The 18192-nt window shown below is 41.2% G+C and overlaps 1 long non-coding RNA gene across 1 annotated transcript; it reads right to left on the reverse strand.

Annotated features, from left to right (window-relative positions):
• Positions 1 to 9466: 9466 nt before the first annotated feature.
• On the reverse strand, positions 9467 to 16408 carry LOC122132818. Its single transcript, XR_006152332.1, has 2 exons — positions 16318 to 16408; positions 9467 to 9850 (listed from the first exon to the last, which is right to left on the reverse strand). It is a non-coding gene; the product is annotated as an uncharacterized LOC122132818 (long non-coding RNA).
• Between the last annotated feature and the right edge of the window lie 1784 nt (positions 16409 to 18192).

Here is an 18192-nt window from a genome sequence, read left to right on the forward strand (position 1 = left end):
GATAAGATGTTTAATGTTTAGATACATGATGATAAGATGTTTAATGTTTAGATACATGTAGTATATGATAAGATGTTTAATGTTTAGATACATGATGATAAGATGTTTAATGTTTAGATACATGATGATAAGATGTTTAATGTTTAGATACATGTAGTATATGATAAGATGTTTAATGTTTAGATACATGATGATAAGATGTTTAATGTTTAGATACATGATGATAAGATGTTCAATGTTTAGATACATGATGATACGATGTTTAATGTTTAGATACATGATGATGAGATGTTTTATGTTTAGATACATGTAGTATATGATGATAAGATGTTTAATGTTTAGATACATGATGATAAGAAGTTTAATGTTTAGATACATGATGATAAGATGTTTAATGTTTAGATACATGTAGTATATGATGATAAGATGTTTAATGTTTAGATACATGATGATAAGAAGTTTAATGTTTAGATACATGATGATGAGATGTTTAATGTTTAGATACATGTAGTATATGATGATAAGATGTTTAATGTTTAGATACATGATGATAAGATGTTTAATGTTTAGATACATGATGAAAAGATGTTTAATGTTTAGATACATGTAGTATATGATAAGATGTTTCATGTTTAGATACATGTAGTATATGATGATAAGATGTTTAATGTTTAGATACATGATGATGAGATGTTTCATGTTTAGATACATGTAGTATATGATGATAAGATGTTTAATGTTTAGATACATGATGATAAGATGTTTAATGTTTAGATACATGATGATAAGATGTTTAATGTTTAGATACATGTAGTATATGATAAGATGTTTAATGTTTAGATACATGATGATAAGATGTTTAATGTTTAGATACATGATGATAAGATGTTTAATGTTTAGATACATGATGATAAGATGTTTAATGTTTAGATACATGTAGTATATGATAAGATGTTTAATGTTTAGATACATGATGATAAGATGTTTAATGTTTAGATACATGATGATAAGATGTTTAATGTTTAGATACATGATGATACGATGTTTAATGTTTAGATACATGATGATGAGATGTTTTATGTTTAGATACATGTAGTATATGATGATAAGATGTTTAATGTTTAGATACATGATGATAAGATGTTTAATGTTTAGATACATGTAGTATATGATGATAAGATGTTTAATGTTTAGATACATGATGATAAGATGTTTAATGTTTAGATACATGTAGTATATGATAAGATGTTTAATGTTTAGATACATGATGATAAGATGTTTAATGTTTAGATACATGTAGTATAAGATGATAAGATGTTTCATGTTTAGATACATGTAGTATATGATGATAAGATATTTCATGTTTAGATACATGTAGTATATGATGATGAGATGTTTTATGTTTAGATACATGTAGTATATGATGATAAGATGTTTCATGTTTAGATACATGTAGTATATGATGATAAGATGTTTCATGTTTAGATACATGTAGTATATGATGATAAGATGTTTCATGTTTAGATACATGATAAGATGTTTCATGTTTAGATACATGTAGTATATGATGATAAGATGTTTCATGTTTAGATACATGTAGTATATGATGATAAGATGTTTAATGTTTAGATACATGTAGTATAAGATGATAAGATGTTTCATGTTTAGATACATGTAGTATATGATGATAAGATGTTTCATGTTTAGATACATGATGATAAGATGTTTAATGTTTAGATACATGATGATAAGATGTTTAATGTTTAGATACATGTAGTATATGATGATAAGATGTTTCATGTTTAGATACATGTAGTATATGATAAGATGTTTCTTGTTTAGATACATGTAGTATATGATGATAAGATGTTTCATGTTTAGATACATGTAGTATATGATGATAAGATGTTTCATGTTTAGATACATGTAGTATATGATGATAAGATGTTTCATGTTTAGATACATGATAAGATGTTTCATGTTTAGATACATGTAGTATATGATGATAAGATGTTTCATGTTTAGATACATGTAGTATATGATGATAAGATGTTTAATGTTTAGATACATGTAGTATAAGATGATAAGATGTTTCATGTTTAGATACATGTAGTATATGATGATAAGATGTTTCATGTTTAGATACATGATGATAAGATGTTTAATGTTTAGATACATGATGATAAGATGTTTAATGTTTAGATACATGTAGTATATGATGTTAAGATGTTTAATGTTTAGATACATGATGATAAGATGTTTCATGTTTAGATACATGTAGTATATGATAAGATGTTTCATGTTTAGATACATGTAGTATATGATGATAAGATGTTTCATGTTTAGATACATGTAGTATAAGATGATAAGATGTTTCATGTTTAAGGCCCCGTCACACCATGACGTTCTGGTCAACGTTCTCTGAACTTTCTAATCGTTCAATTTCGAGCGTTCTAGGGCGATGTGGACACATCTGGCGTGTTACTAACGAAATAATTGTGTAGGACTGACACATGACTAGCGTGGGACTGACGCATGAGGAGTGTGTAACACCGACCAAGTGACGTGTCACTGGTCCGCGACAAACGTGTGCTGACGTGTCACTCCAGCGCGACAAACGATAAGTCAACCTTAGAAGAGCGTGTTAAGAGTGTAATTTACGTGTGAATAATATGGCGTCAGTTTAGTGCCAAAACTCACACATGCGAGGAAACGTCTATTCGAGTGAATTTCAGGTTTTCGCAAGCGGGAATTTCTTCTGCGCACTCAATTTTAGCAGCCGCGAGAGGAAATTCAACAACTGCGAGCGCAGAGACTGACATACTCTCTCGCGAAAACTTGGTCTGCTCGCTCGAATTTATCATACGCTCTCGCGAAAATATTATCTGCTCGCTCGAAAGTATGACTTTTGGCAGTGTGTGGGCGGTTTTGGCAGTGTGTGGGCGGGAACCAAAGGAGGACGGGCTCTTTTCTGATTGGTCTTGCTTTGACAGCAGGAGAGTCATATTCACGATGAACCGTTTACCAAACTCCGTTAAGTAGCTACATATGTCTTTGTATGGTGAAGACTGATATTTAACGACGAACCAAAGTAACGGTACCCATTAAACACGTTTTGAATAAATACTAGTGGTGATTGTAGCATTTGACCCACGATCATAAACGATGATAAATTCGAGCGAGCAGACCAAGTTTTCGCGAGAGAGTATGTCAGTCTCTGCGCTCGCAGTTGTTGAATTTCCTCTCGCGGCTGCTAAAATTGAGTGCGCAGAAGAAATTCACGCTTGCGAAAACCTGAAATTCACTCGAATAGACGTTTCCTCGCATGTGTGAGTTTTGGCACTAAACTGACGCCATAGAATAATGACAGAAAAGCGTTTTGCTGGCCGTGTGGGTTTTATGGTCAAACGGGTATAAAACGCTGGAAAATCATAGTGGATTCAGTTGATCTGAACAGTGAACATCATGCCTCCAAGACCACGAAAAGGTGTGAGGGGGGCTTCTGCTACTAGCGCTGCTGCAAGTAAGAAGATGATAAATGCTGCTGAAAGTAAGAAGAATACAAAGCCTCTTTCACTAGCAATGTCTTCGGACGAAGATTTACTGTTATTATTACTGTGATTTACGAAATAACGGGCGTTATTCCTGGGGTTTTATGTTATTAAAATAAATGATTTAAATTTGACACTGAATTTGTGTTTCTCAATGTTTATTATTAGAAAACATCAACACATCCACACACATTGTCCATGTCACAAGAGTCTTCATATCATATCCATCTGCCATGGAACAGCACCAGCTATAACAGTGCTCAGCTATGTTCAAGTTCAGTAGGCTACATCTACTTCATGCTGGCTCAAGCAAGCATATACCCTCCACTCCGCTTTTCGCTAGAATGCAATGACCTTGCATGACATGATAGCATTGAATATGTAGATGTATAGTGCACAGAATAACGTTTGCAATGATGTAAGTTGCGTTTGTTGATCACATATGGTTAATAACATATTAATTGTAGAAGGGACATGATAAAAGGTACGATGTTTCATGTTTAGATACATGATGATAAGATGTTTAATGTTTAGATACATGATAAGATGTTTAATGTTTAGATACATGATGATAAGATGTTTAATGTTTAGATACATGATGATAAGATGTTTCATGTTTAGATACATGTAGTATATGATGATAAGATGTTTCATGTTTAGATACATGATGATAAGATGTTTAATGTTTAGATACATGATGATAAGATGTTTAATGTTTAGATACATGATGATAAGATGTTTCATGTTTAGATACATGTAGTATATGATGATAAGATGTTTCATGTTTAGATACATGATGATAAGATGTTTCATGTTTAGATACATGATGATAAGATGTTTAATGTTTAGATACATGTAGTATATGATGATAAGATGTTTAATGTTTAGATACATGATGATAAGATGTTTCATGTTTAGATACATGATGATAAGATTTTTAATGTTTAGATACATGATGATAAGATGTTTCATGTTTAGATACATAATGATAAGATGTTTAATGTTTAGATACATGTAGTATATGATGATAAGATGTTTAATGTTTAGATACATGATGATAAGATGTTTAATGTTTAGATACATGATGATAAGATGTTTAATGTTTAGATACATGTAGTATATGATGATAAGATGTTTCATGTTTAGATACATGTAGTATATGATAAGGCTCTGGGCTCTTTAAAGCGCCTAGAGACAATTGTATTGTTATGGCGCTATATAAATGAAATTGAATTGAATTGAATTGAATTGAATAAGATGTTTCATGTTTAGATACATGTAGTATATGATGATAAGATGTTTCATGTTTAGATACATGTAGTAAATGATGATAAGATGTTTCATGTTTAGATACATGTAGTATATGATGATAAGATGTTTAATGTTTAGATACATGATGATAAGATGTTTCATGTTTAGATACATGTAGTATATGATGATAAGATGTTTCATGTTTCGATACATGTAGTATATGATGATAAGATGTTTAATGTTTAGATACAGTGCCCTCCACAGTTATTGTCACCCCTAGTGAATATGAGCAAAACAGGCTATAAAAAAACTATTGAAAGAAAAAAAAACTTATGACATTAAATAAATATTTTTCCCCAAAACATGTGTGCCACAATTATTGGCACCCCTTAATCAATGTTTTGTGCAGCCTCCCTTTTGTGCAGCTCTGAGTCTTCTCCTATAATGCATGATGAGGTTGGTGAACACATGGCACGGGATCTGAGACCATTCCTACATGCAGTATCTCTCCAGATCCTTCAGATTCCAAGGTCAACGTTTGTAGACTCGGCTTCAGCTCATCCCACAGATTTTCTATGGGGTTTAGGTCGGGGGACTGTGATGGCCATGGCAAAAACCTTTATTCTGCGGTCGGTGAACCATTTTTGTGTTGATTTTGAGGTGTGCTTCAGATCATTGACCTGCTGGAAGGTCCAACCACAGCCCATTTTAAGCTTACTTTTAATTTAATATCTGCTGGTATTTGATGGAGTCCATGATACCATGTATCTTAACAAGATGTCCAGAGCCTTTGGAAGAAAAACAGCCCCACAACGTCAAAGATCCGCCACCATACTTCACATTGGGTATGGGGGTCTTTTCTGTATGGCTATCTTTGTCTACGCCAAACCCACCTTTGATGTTTGTTGCCAAAAAGCTTTATTGTATACTGTAAGCATATATGTCACTGTGTATACCCCTGACTGATGTATGTACAGTGCCCTCCACAATTATTGGCACCCCTAGTGAATATGAGCAAAACAGGCTATAAAAAAATATGTCTTTGCTGTTCATCCTCTTGGTCTTTCACTCAAAATATTCACAAAAATCTTACCTTTTCATTGAAGTAAAACTATTGAAAGAAAAAAAGCCTGTTTTGCTCTTATTCACTAGGGGTGCCAATAATTGTGGAGGGCACTGTACAACTGAACTTGAAATGATTCATTCTTTTTAACCTTCAAGACCTTATTATGATTTGGTTAGAGGTTAATGAATATCTGTAGGCCATCTTCCACTGCAGGAACTCACAGGCTGTTTTAAGGGTGGCTTGCACCTTTGTATGTGTACTGACCGAACTGCCCATGTTGGACCTCTTTCAGGGCCATTTTTTGGGGAGAAATAGGTACCTACTCTGGGGGTAGGTGCGGCCCTGAAACTGCTGGGTGGCACTTGGAGTGACGGTTGACGCTTATTGGTTAAAGGTGATTAGAGTGAAAGACAACAAGACATTGATGGAAATTGATATTGCCATTAATTTATAGACTTACATTGCATTGCAAGCATTTTCTCCTGTGTGTGTGTGTGTGTGTGTGCCATGTGCATTGATACACCTTTGTTTAAAGCCCCTAGCAGACATTCCCCCCCCTGCCCCAGGTGGACGAATACACATCTATTGTCCACCATTTTGGCTTTGTGTGCGTGTTCCGGAACCTTCCGTAAGAAGGTCACCTCCCCTTCCCAACTTTGACCTGTAAGAAACATCCCCAATGTTGACCCTTGACCCCACTGTAAACTCCCATTAGTGACTTGTATATATACTGTAACACTGTGAGGCTCTTTAGTCTTTGCCTGCCTCTACTCGATGTGGAATTGACTCCCTGCAGGAGCACCTTGAAATACACCTCCAGAAACCTTTGATTCGCCTCGTGGTCTTTTGTCTAGAAGAGTGTCGGCCTAAGAAATCCCGTCACATGGTCCTTAGAGCCGGAGGAGATCCATATCTCCCCGAAACAACAGAGAATCCGAGCCGACGCTTCATACATTGTGAACGGGACAGGTAAGTTATTTACGCTCATTCTATGTGCAGAATTGTTTTGACCAAAGTACATAAGGGTGTAGGCTGTGAACAAACGTTGGATAAATGACTTGAGGTCCAGCGCACATACTTCCAGTGTTGAATTTTTACAGGGTGAAAGACGTTTTCAAATTCGCAATATTAGCTGACCGAGCCATCGTGCCGGTGCAGGCATTTGCTTATCAGAGCGAGGCGGTTTGATTCGATATCCGAGTAAACTGTAATAATTGCAATGGGTTGGTTTGAGATGCGTGGTAAGGGTAATCTTGATCATAGCGTGGGGTTTTAAAATTGCCGTCAAAGGCATTTAAACTCGTAGTTCAAGCTGGCCGCAGTTTAGAGAGCTCAGTTGAAAACTTTCTGCACATAGAATAGTCCCGTTCACTACAATTGACTTTATTGTTCATTAAAGGGACCAGGAAGAGTCAGTTTCTGAGGTTTGTTTCGGCGTGATATGTGTTTGTCTGTTCTGTGTTTTATGTTCATTGTGTAAGCCTATGTGCGTCGATCTGTGTTGTCCTGTGTTCTTAAATGGGCAACTTTGACTATCAGTAGCGACTGCGCATGCTCAAACAGCACTATCTGGCCCATGGCTGAAATGATCAAACTTTAGCCAGTTAGCAGGAGTGAAGACTTATAAGATGGGCCTACATGATTTATTACTCCGAGATAAGATCATTGTATGTTGTGTTACAATTACGAGTAATTGTAAGCATATTAATGGAACAAAGTCTTCGTCCTGGGTGTATATGTTTAAGGTACATAGAAATAAGATGCCTTTTCGGAGAAACGTAAAAGAAATGATTCACATTAGCTGGGCCCACGATAGGTTGGGAAGCCCCTTTTAAATAAAAAGCATCCCCATGCTCGTTGTTCAAGTGACCAGCCGCTGTCTGATAGTCAAATCACACCATTGAATAGTGAGGAGGCAGACATCTGCTAACTCTTTGTCTTGTGTGTTGCATACGTGTGTAACCTAAATTAATTTATCTTGTCTTTGTTTCCCCTCGAGTCAGTCAATGCGTGTCCTGAGCGAACGAGTGCGTGTATGTGTGTATTGGCTGGGCAGCCGGTGTATGAATGGACTTAACACGACTCAATTACACTCACCGACTGAGTGAGAATATACCAGGACATACTTTTGACCACTGACTTTGTTTTGTTTATTGTCTGGTATGATTTAAGTCTGACAATGCCTTGCTTTACCCTGTATATACTTTTCAATGGTGATAGCATCCAAGCTATCATATAGGGGGAGTTGAAGACTCTTTGTGACTTATCTACTGACAGTGCTTACACTATTGTATGTTAACCTTTTATTTTGTTGAAGTTTGTGCCTTTAGTGCTTACACAATTTTATGTTATTTTGTCGAAGTTGTGCCTTTTGTCTTTGTTTGTTCCACCCTTATCCCTGTAAGTTTGCCCAAGCCGTGTGCCTTGATTGTTGTCAAGTACTCTTGCACATTCCTGTTACCAAACATCCCCCCTCCCCCTCTCTCACAGTCAAATGCGTTAATGCTTGAATGTTCTGTTAACACCTCATACTGTTGGTTTCTCATGTGAGATTTGATAAGTACCCACAGCCAAGAATTCAGACCCAGAGGTCACCCAACACTTCACGTCCATTCAGAGGAGAAGATTACCCCTCCCCTGACCAACGGGAGTGAGGGGAAACCGCATCAGCTGCCACCATCACACCGCATCTAACACCTCCCTGTCTCTGTGTGTCCTGGGGCTTTTTGGCCTCCTGGAGCAGTGGCCTCAGGCTGAGGTGATGGACTGTCCACCTTTCCCCCAGAGATACACACACTCACCCTAAACTAAAGGACTATTGACAACCCTATGACCACAATGGACACCTGTACTCTTCAACCGGCCATCCACATGCTTGGTGTTCCTGATTCAGCACTTCTTGTCATGGTAGAGACTACCCACCCAGAATACTCACATACATGGCAGAAAGACTCTGCATATGGGTTATGGGTGTTTACATGATAATTCTTGTGTGAGCATAGAAATGCTCATATAGGGGACTGATGGAACCGCATATTGATGTTTTCCTGCTCTGATTGGCTGTTGCATGGTGGTTATTGTGTGAGCAATTAAATGCTCATATAGGGGACTGATGGAACTGGAAATATTGCTATTCTGTTGTTGTAAGACATTAACTCCTTATGTTGTATCTGCAACTCATTTTGGATGTGTACTCTCTGTTTCACTGAGACCTGAACAAGTGACTTGTGAACCCCCCCCCCCAGAGAGGCTCCTTCCTGCTAAGACCATTTGTGCCATAGTATCACCCCCTCCCCCCATAGGTGAACCCCTTTACCCCACTGTCTCCCCCTTCCTCTCACCTAAAGGGTGTGGTCATCCCCTCTTCTATTGTATTCTACCTGACTGAAATGTATAAATGCCTACACATTCTGCTATCAGGTAGGCCTTGCTCTGAGCACCAAGCTGAGAGGGGGTCTCCACGCTGAAAATAAACTCCAGAAACCTGACTTCAACTCTCCGGTCCCTTCTTCAACTTAAGCGTGTGTAACGGAGGTTATCTTCCCCTCGCTGTTTCACTCTGCGTTGTGTAGTTTAAAGGAAAACACAGCCACCGACCTGGTATTCGCACGTTTTATTGCTCTCTGATACATGCAAATAAAGAAAAGAAAATCAGTCAAACAGAAGCTAGCCAGTCGCTCAGCTCCTCTGTCTTATACATTCGAAGAAAGAGCTCGCACAAACACGTGCATACAATACAGAAGTGTAAAACGTGACCCACCTGATACATGCAAATAAAGAAAAGAAAATCAGTCAAACAGAAGCTAGCCAGTCGCTCAGCTCCTGTTAACACAAATCAGGCAAGCCACTTAAATTAATATGCACAAAACAAGCTCACATGTAGGCTAGCTAACTCGCTAGTGTGTGTCTGCAGGACGTGTACCTACCTCTGTCTTATACATTCGAAGAAAGAGACAGAGGAAAGGAAGAACCCAGAGACAACCTCTGTTATATTCTTTTCTATATTTAGTCTATTATACTTAATTCTAAAGGGTGGTCTAGTGGGTTGTTGCAATCAATGAAGCTGGAGCGGTTCGGATCAGAGCCAGAGATATTTATTGTCAGACAAGAAATATCACTAAGTACTTTCTGAGTCTAAGTATTCTGAGTTGAGCAGAGCTCTGAGAGTCGCCGCGTGTCGGGGTCTTCAGGAGATGGTCGTCCTTCCTCTCTGCGAGCTGGTCTGACCCCCGTCGCTCCGATCTGATCCCCTGAGCCTCGGGCACAGGCGAATTTAACTTGTGGTATTACGCAAACCGAATGGAATGCATAACAATCTCTAACACACACACATACACTACGTAAACCGACTGAAATGCATAACAATCTCTAACACACACACATACACTATGACAGTCCATCAATGTCCTTCAGCCTAAGAACCCAGGCGCCAGGAGGACTCTAACCTTACTGGAATTTGGGCCTACGGCCCTGGTAGTGGTGGAGGGGCATACACAAGCTATATGGACATGAGAAATATCACTGGAATCTAACATTCCTCCCTTTTGATCATTCTTAAACATAGTTTAAAACATCAACAACAACAGTGTATTTCTGGAAAATCTAAACAATAAACATTTTTCATGGCTCTGACATTTTTGTATGATTATATGGAAAGAAAACACAAAACAGGGAAGGGGGGTGAGGAATTGGAAAATAAAGGACAGGAAATAATAAAACAAGGATACTTTGTCATACACTGGGAAATCCAGTGTAGGTTCTTGGGTCACTCAGGGGAAACCCTACTGAAAGTTGGGGGGAGAGGGGAAGGGAAGGTAAAGTAAAAAGAAGCGTAAAGCAGGGTTATCCTAGTCTAAACAATTCTGGGGAGATGGGTCGGGGAATGGGGAGTTCCATTCTCCGGTATGGCCTTCAGGGCGGCCAACTTGGGAGTGGGGGAAGTACAGGCATGGAGCACAGAGAGGGACACTCTGATGGCGATATAGATCAGGACGATAGGGATGAGTACGGGTAGAGCCATCTGGATGATTTTGGAAAACAGAGACCCACCCAGATCATTCAACCCCTTTCCCAAGGACCAGGGACTGGTCTCAGCAGTCAACCTCGCAACGTTAGTATGAATATCTTTAACATAGCTGGTGACGTTAGCGGACAGATCAGGGACATAAGTACAACAACGTTGGTGCAAGTGTTGCTTAATGGAAAAACAATACCCTCCCAAGCGGACTGCTAAAAAGTCAAGGAGGTATTGATGCTGGAAAACCATTGTCCTGAGTCCATACAATTCATGACTAAGGTCGCTGAGTCCACTGGCGGAATCGTTGGCGATTGCGTCCAGGGTGTTAACTAGGATTCTAATCTCATCGAGGGCCACAGTGGCACCATACCCAGGGATGATAGCAGCGAAAAATCTCTGAGTTGGGGTAGCAATGGGGGAATTATTACCAAACAGATCACGCTTGGATCTGCTCTGACCAGTGGCATCACCTTTGATATGCTTTTCATCTTCAATTCCTAGAGCAGGGACCACGTAGGCCATATAGCAGGAACCCGACCAGGAGACAGGGAGGTAAGAGTAAGCAGTGGACCCACATACAAACATGGACCCATTTAATGCAAGCATGGTGTCAGTGTCTTTCATACGATGGTCTGCGGCCACCCTCGTAGGGAGGGGGACTTCAATCGTGACACCATCTTGCTCGATCTGAATACCAGGGCTGCCTACGTCAGTAGTGTAGGTACATGTACTATTACCCATAACCTGTCCATTGCCGGAGTTAACCCAGCAAATAATTCCTACGGGCGTAGCTCAATCTAATCTTAGTGGGGGGACCTGTGTCCATGGGCACCGTGTAAAAGGGGGCATCTATGGAGGGTGTTCCATAGGCAGCAGTGTATTCAGGGATTGTAAAGGGGACAGCAATGTAAGGTGGTACCTGTGAGGAGGTTTGCATTAACCCACAAACCCAACAAGCTTGCACTCCTTTAGCTTTGGCCAAACCGTGCGCAGCCTGCAAGAAGGTGTTATCTCTGTGAACCTCATGATGGCTGTCGATGTCACAATTTCCCTTTACACACAAAACATATCAACAGGGCATACAACACATGGCATTTCATTTCGGAACAGTCGTTTCAAGAGTCTTCTCCTGGGACGGCTGTTGGAGAGGGTAACAGTTCTTGGTCGGGAAAGTTCAGAAGATGGCAACACAGTTCAGATGGTGCAGATAGCCAAGCTATCTCAGGATCTCGGTCGTGATGACGATCTCCAGGTTTCCAGCCACGGAGTACATAGGATTTAAAGAACAAGAGCAGTATCAATTGGGGGGGGGGACAGTGTTAATCTAACACAGTTATGTTAATCTAGCACAGTTATGGCATGCTTTAATGCTAAGCAACTAAACATTTGTCTTGATTAAAGTAACCACTATTATATCAATAAGCAAGTGTGATTCTAATCTAAGAAGTTGTACCACCAAAAACCTATACCAACATCTCACCTGGACTGGTTCGAGAGGACAGAGGAGAAACCTGCACTTTAATTTCCTAATCTTCCTTTTGTTGCTAATCCCTCCGTAAAAATAAAAAATAAGAAATTAAAGTCTTCCCGCACTCTGACCTCCCTCTGCTCACCTATTCTGTAAAACAGACGTGAAAGAGGTTTTCTGCCAGTCCAATGAATGTCAATCTCAGTCAGTTGGTGCATCAACTAATGGCTTGCATGGATCCATTTTGTCTTGTTAGCAACCCTAATGGCAGATGGCACACTTGCTTCGTTTTCAGATTCCTTTTCCAATCGAAGGCATTTTGCGTAGTCGTTTTCCATTCCGAGATCAGTTTCCATTTCCATGTTTCCATTTCTCCTCTCCTCTTTTGTCTTGCTGCTTTTCTGGATGCGTCATCAGCTAGCGCGTTACCACGGGCTTCTGGGGTGTCCAAGTGAGTGTGAGCTTTCACCTTGACCACCGCCAGTTCTTTGGGGAGTAGCATTGCGTCCAATAAGTCTGCTACTAATTGACCATTTTTTATGGGCGTGCCTTTGGCCGTGACAAACCCTCGTTGGGCCCAGAGACGGCCAAAGTCCATTACAACACCCAAGGCGTAACGGGAATCGCAGTAGACTGTGGCAGACTTTACTTCAGCCAATTTGAGTGCTTGGGTTAATGCTTTCAATTCTGCTTGCTGTGCTGATGTTCCGGGATCCATAGATCCTGTTTCCAAGACTTCGTGTTCCGTTGTGACAGCCCATCCTGCTCCCCGGATGCCATCCTCCACCAGTGAAGATCCGTCAGTGTACAAGACAAGCTCGGGGTTGTGGAGAGGATCTTCTTTCACAAAGTGTTCCTGATCCATCAAAGCGATCAAGTCTTCACACACATGGTCATCTTCTTCGTTCGTGGCGTCCGTGGGGGCAATCATGGTTGAGAGATTTGAGACAGAGGCTTTTTGGAGGGAGATGTTGGGTGCTTCCAGCACGGCTTGCCAGTTTCCCCAGCGGCTATCTGAGACGCATGGGACTTTCCTGCCAGCCAGCAAAGCATTCACAGAGTGTGGGCAACGGATGGTGATCTTCTGATCAAGCACAAGATTGGTCACGAGTTGGTTAGCGAGGTACACGGCTTGTACCGCTCTCAGGCATGGGCCAAAGCCCAGTGCAGTTGTGTCCAATTTGGCCGAATAGTAGCCCACAGGTCTCCACAATCCTCCATGTTCCTGTGTTAGTGCTGATGTCATGAACCCACGACACTCATTGACAAAGAGTGTAAAGGGTCTCTGCACATTGGGAAGTCCCAGCGCGGGGGCTTCACACAGGCTGTTCTTCAAATCCTCAAAGGCTCGTGCTTCGGTTCCGAGGCTGATCTTGTCTCGGGAGTCTGGTTTTCCTTTCAGCATGTCGTTCAATGGTTGGGCGGTCTCCGTGTAATTGTCCACCCAATTTCTGTTGTCTGCTTGCCTGCGAGAGGCGGCACCGTGAGGTCCATCCGCACCGCGTGTGAGCACCATGTCGCTCTCATCGCGCACCACGGAATCATCTGTGTGGGGGGGTGCAGATGCAGATGCGGCACCGTTGCTTGGTGGTTGGTGCTGGTCCTGTTGAGAGGAGAATGGCAGTGGCATTGGGAGCAGGTGGGGATGGGGGGGGTTAGTAGGTGACTGCATCAGAGGCATTGGTTGGTAGGTCGCGTGGTGTGGAGTGCTTGCAAGAGGCATGTGTGTTCCTGGATAGCTGTCCTCTGGGGAGGAAGGAAACATGCTTGTGTGAGATTCCCCCACATGGCCATCAGATGGCGCCGTTCCCATTTCGTAGTCGGGGGGAGGTGCTGAGAGATCTGAGTACATCCCTCCGACCGCCCCCTGTTGCTCCCGCCCCCCTGGAGGACCCGGCCATCCTCTGGGTGAAATCGCCAGTCTATCCCTGGACTCACACGCCTCAAGTTTCTTTTGAAACTCCGCGACATCTCGTTTTAACTGTTGAATCGACTGGCTTGTTTGCTGACACTCCATCAAAGCAATCGAAACATTCTTGGTCTTTTTCTCTACCCAAGACTCATACACCGCCAGAACTTTGCGTTTTGGCCACCAGTCACGGGTCTCAGTGATGTTATATTTCTTTTTAACTTGTACCTCGTGTTTGCTGAATTCATACTTCTTTTCAGCCCATGCTTCCAGTCCCTTATTAATCTGATAGCCATACACCATTTCATCCACCTCTGTGGGTTCAGCAGCCGTGGCCATTTTCCAAATTGTTCTTATAGCCACACAATACAAATCAAATTCAATTCAACTTTCCAAATTTATTAACTGTAATTTTAACCACAATGTGTTTCCTCCACACTATAACCGAATTTAATTCTGACTTTCCCAATTTATTTAGCTGTAATTTTAACCACAATGTGCTTTCTTTGTCTCTTCACACACTGCACAAATTCCACAGCATCTCCTATCTTCTCTCACACACACACACACACACACACACCCCTCCCTCTCTGTAGGAGACAAAGCGGGTGCGTGCGATCACCACTAGCCCCCACCCTCGCCCTTCCCTGTCTTCGGAAGAGGAGAGAGTAGCGCAGCTATGAATGATCTTGTTCTCGGGCAAACCAGCCCAGAACCCTGTGGGTGTCTCAGAACTATTTCCGGACCAAGTTCCTCTTGACCACCCTCTGCCGTGCTGGATTCGGCGATCCGCACCTCGACTATATGTATCTTATCCAAGCCTTCAGAAAACAAAATAACCAACGGTTTCCACACTTAGAACCAGCTAATCATAGAAACAGCCTTCACGCAACCCCGTCGAGCTGAGTTCAGGACACGTAAGCAAAGTGTCGTCTAAACACAAGAACAGATCATATATCGGTTTTCGAAGTAAACTCCGAGCCTGACGTCAACCCCTCTACAGAATACGGCGAGACTGATAGAGTTAGTGCACAACTAAATAGCTATATCAACGAACATTAACAACAAACATTTGTAACAGGCATTTATAGCAAACATTTATAACAAACATAGCATGTGTCAAATGATCCCAGCGCTTGAATCACTGATACAGGTTAATCATAAAAAGTACTAGATCCTTGATGGTACAACATTCCCACTCTTTTTTGTTTTAACTGATTGGCAGACTAAAAAAGAAACCATAAAACAGACTTATCTAAACTAGTTCTTTAACTTCGTACTGGAACTGAGTGAGGGCAGCGAACATCACCTGGGAATGTGGAGCAGGCCCCAGTCAAGATGCGGCCTTCAGTGGAATGTGTCTTCCCCGGACCAGGCAGGCGATGTCACGACGACCAGGCAGGAGATGTCACGACGACCAGGCAGGAGATGTCACGACGACCAGGCAGGAGATGTCCCGACGTCACGCAGCAGCCAGCGGAAAGCTCGGTTTCGGCACCACTGATAGATTTCTTTCTGTATTTATTTAGTCTATTATACTTAATTCTAAAGGGTGGTCTAGTGGGTTGTTGCAATCAATGAAGCTGGAACGGTTCGGATCAGAGCCAGAGATATTTATTGTCAGACAAGAAATATCACTAAGTACTTTCTGAGTCTAAGTATTCTGAGTTGAGCAGAGCTCTGAGAGTCGCCGCGTGTCGGGGTCTTCAGGAGATGGTCGTCCTTCCTCTCTGCGAGCTGGTCTGACCCCCGTCGCTCCGATCTGATCCCCTGAGCCTCGGGCACAGGCGAATTTAACTTGTGGTATTACGCAAACCGAATGGAATGCATAACAATCTCTAACACACACACATACACTACGTAAACCGACTGAAATGCATAACAATCTCTAACACACACACATACACTATGACAGTCCATCAATGTCCTTCAGCCTAAGAACCCAGGCGCCAGGAGGACTCTAACCTTACTGGAATTTGGGCCTACGGCCCTGGTAGTGGTGGAGGGGCATACACAAGCTATATGGACATGAGAAATATCACTGGAATCTAACACCTCTCAATCACACCCACTTCAAAACATTGTATCCAAATAATACTCGGGAACCAATAATCTGCACCTTGACCGTGCTAGAAAATTAACCCATGAAGGGAGGAAAATTCAGGGAAGCACATTAAACCCTGTTACACGTGCTTACAGAGATTCTATCAACATCATATTTTTAGATTTATTTTTGGGCTTTTTGCCTTTAATTGGATAGGAAAGTGTAGAGAGACAGGGATGAGCTGGAGAGATTGAGAGTGGGATCGGGAAACGACCACGAGTCAGACTCGAACGTGGGTCCCCGTGGGCGTTCGTGCTCATCCATGGTACGGGGCTGCTGCTTGCGCCACAGCTCCCCACAACAGGCATCATATTTAAAACCAGACCTTACGTAGTGAATACAGCAAGGGAATTTTAGCTTACAGAGGTAATGTTGAGGTTACTGTTACTGACTGAACACAAGCTAAACATAATCTGAAATATAGGCTTTAATTACTCAACAGTGGTGCAGGTATCTTCATTTATCACAAAATTCATCTGTTGACCTGACCTTGGGGTTATCCTTACGTTGAAATTCTGTAGTTTAACAGGCTAATATGTTGGTGCTACCACTGGAAAAATATATCTTTATTTTGTAGTTCTCGGAATTGACGCTGCGATTGACAAAGACAAAGGCTACGTCAAGTAGGTCTAGTAGTTCCTACACCGCAATGGAATCAGAAAGGCTGAAAGGGCAGATTAGTGGGATCTTTGTGCTTGGGAAGTGGCCCGAGTTCCTGCAATGGAAGACCACCTTATCTCAGTCCCAGTGTTCCCCAGTGTCCCCTCCCAGTATAGAAACCAAAGAACATCAGATAGCTGGAAGCTTTTACACATGAGGAGTGGGCTAAGATACCAACACAATGCTTTCTTTTGGGTTCTGAATAATTCTCTTGCCTCACATAACCGCAGTCTCCGATTTCATCCTAACCACATGTGTAGCTTGATTCATTTCAATCAATGGTAATTGAGAAGCCCTGATCTGGTAATTGGCACATATTCCCCTCCATGAATAACCACATTACTTGTGTATAAGGAGGTGTTCATTGATAAGCCAATATTATGGGCTAAAATGGCGCAAGGAAAAACTAAATAAAAGAGGAAAGACATTAAATGACTTATCAACTGCCAACAAATCTGTGCAACTGCTAAAATTGCGCACTCTTCAAATTGAAGAAAAAAAACTGCCAAATCATGCAAACGTACAAGATCAGCCATTGTAATCTGACCAGGGAGATACCAGGGCAAATTTATAAGATGTTGAAATGTATAAAACACAACACCTGCATGGTTAGCTGTCCCAACAATAACTCTTTTATATAGGGTATAATGTGCTTCTAATATAGTAGCGTCTTTATATGTATTTTGTCAAACATGTGGAGTGTTGTCTAGTCTTCAACCAGATTTGTACACACGCACTACAAAAACTTAAGAGTACACGTAGCCTTTCTACGTAGTTATGGAGAAATAGGAGCTTCTAAAACTTAATAGCCAATCAGCAGGTTGCCCACTGACTAGCCAACTCACTTGTTGCCCACTGACTAGCCAATAGATTACCGAGGGGGTCAAGGCATCGAACTAGAAGCATGCCACTGATTGCAGTGAGAAAGATCAGTAGCAGTTACACTGTACACTTTTTTCACAGGGTATTCCACCTATTTAATAACAGTTTTGAAGAAGATCTGTCTGAAAAAATGTACGTTACCAACCAAATTCACCTCCAATATCCTGATGTTGAGGATGAATTCGGCTAGTAACTTTAACATTCATGTTTACTGCAAGACAGCTAGGTTTCTTGCTAGCTAACCATATAGTTGGGGCCCTGAGTCTACCACAACAGGCACTGAT

Source organism: Clupea harengus, chromosome 1 (assembly GCF_900700415.2).
Source record: "Clupea harengus chromosome 1, Ch_v2.0.2, whole genome shotgun sequence".
Taxonomy (NCBI): Eukaryota; Metazoa; Chordata; class Actinopteri; order Clupeiformes; family Clupeidae; genus Clupea; species Clupea harengus.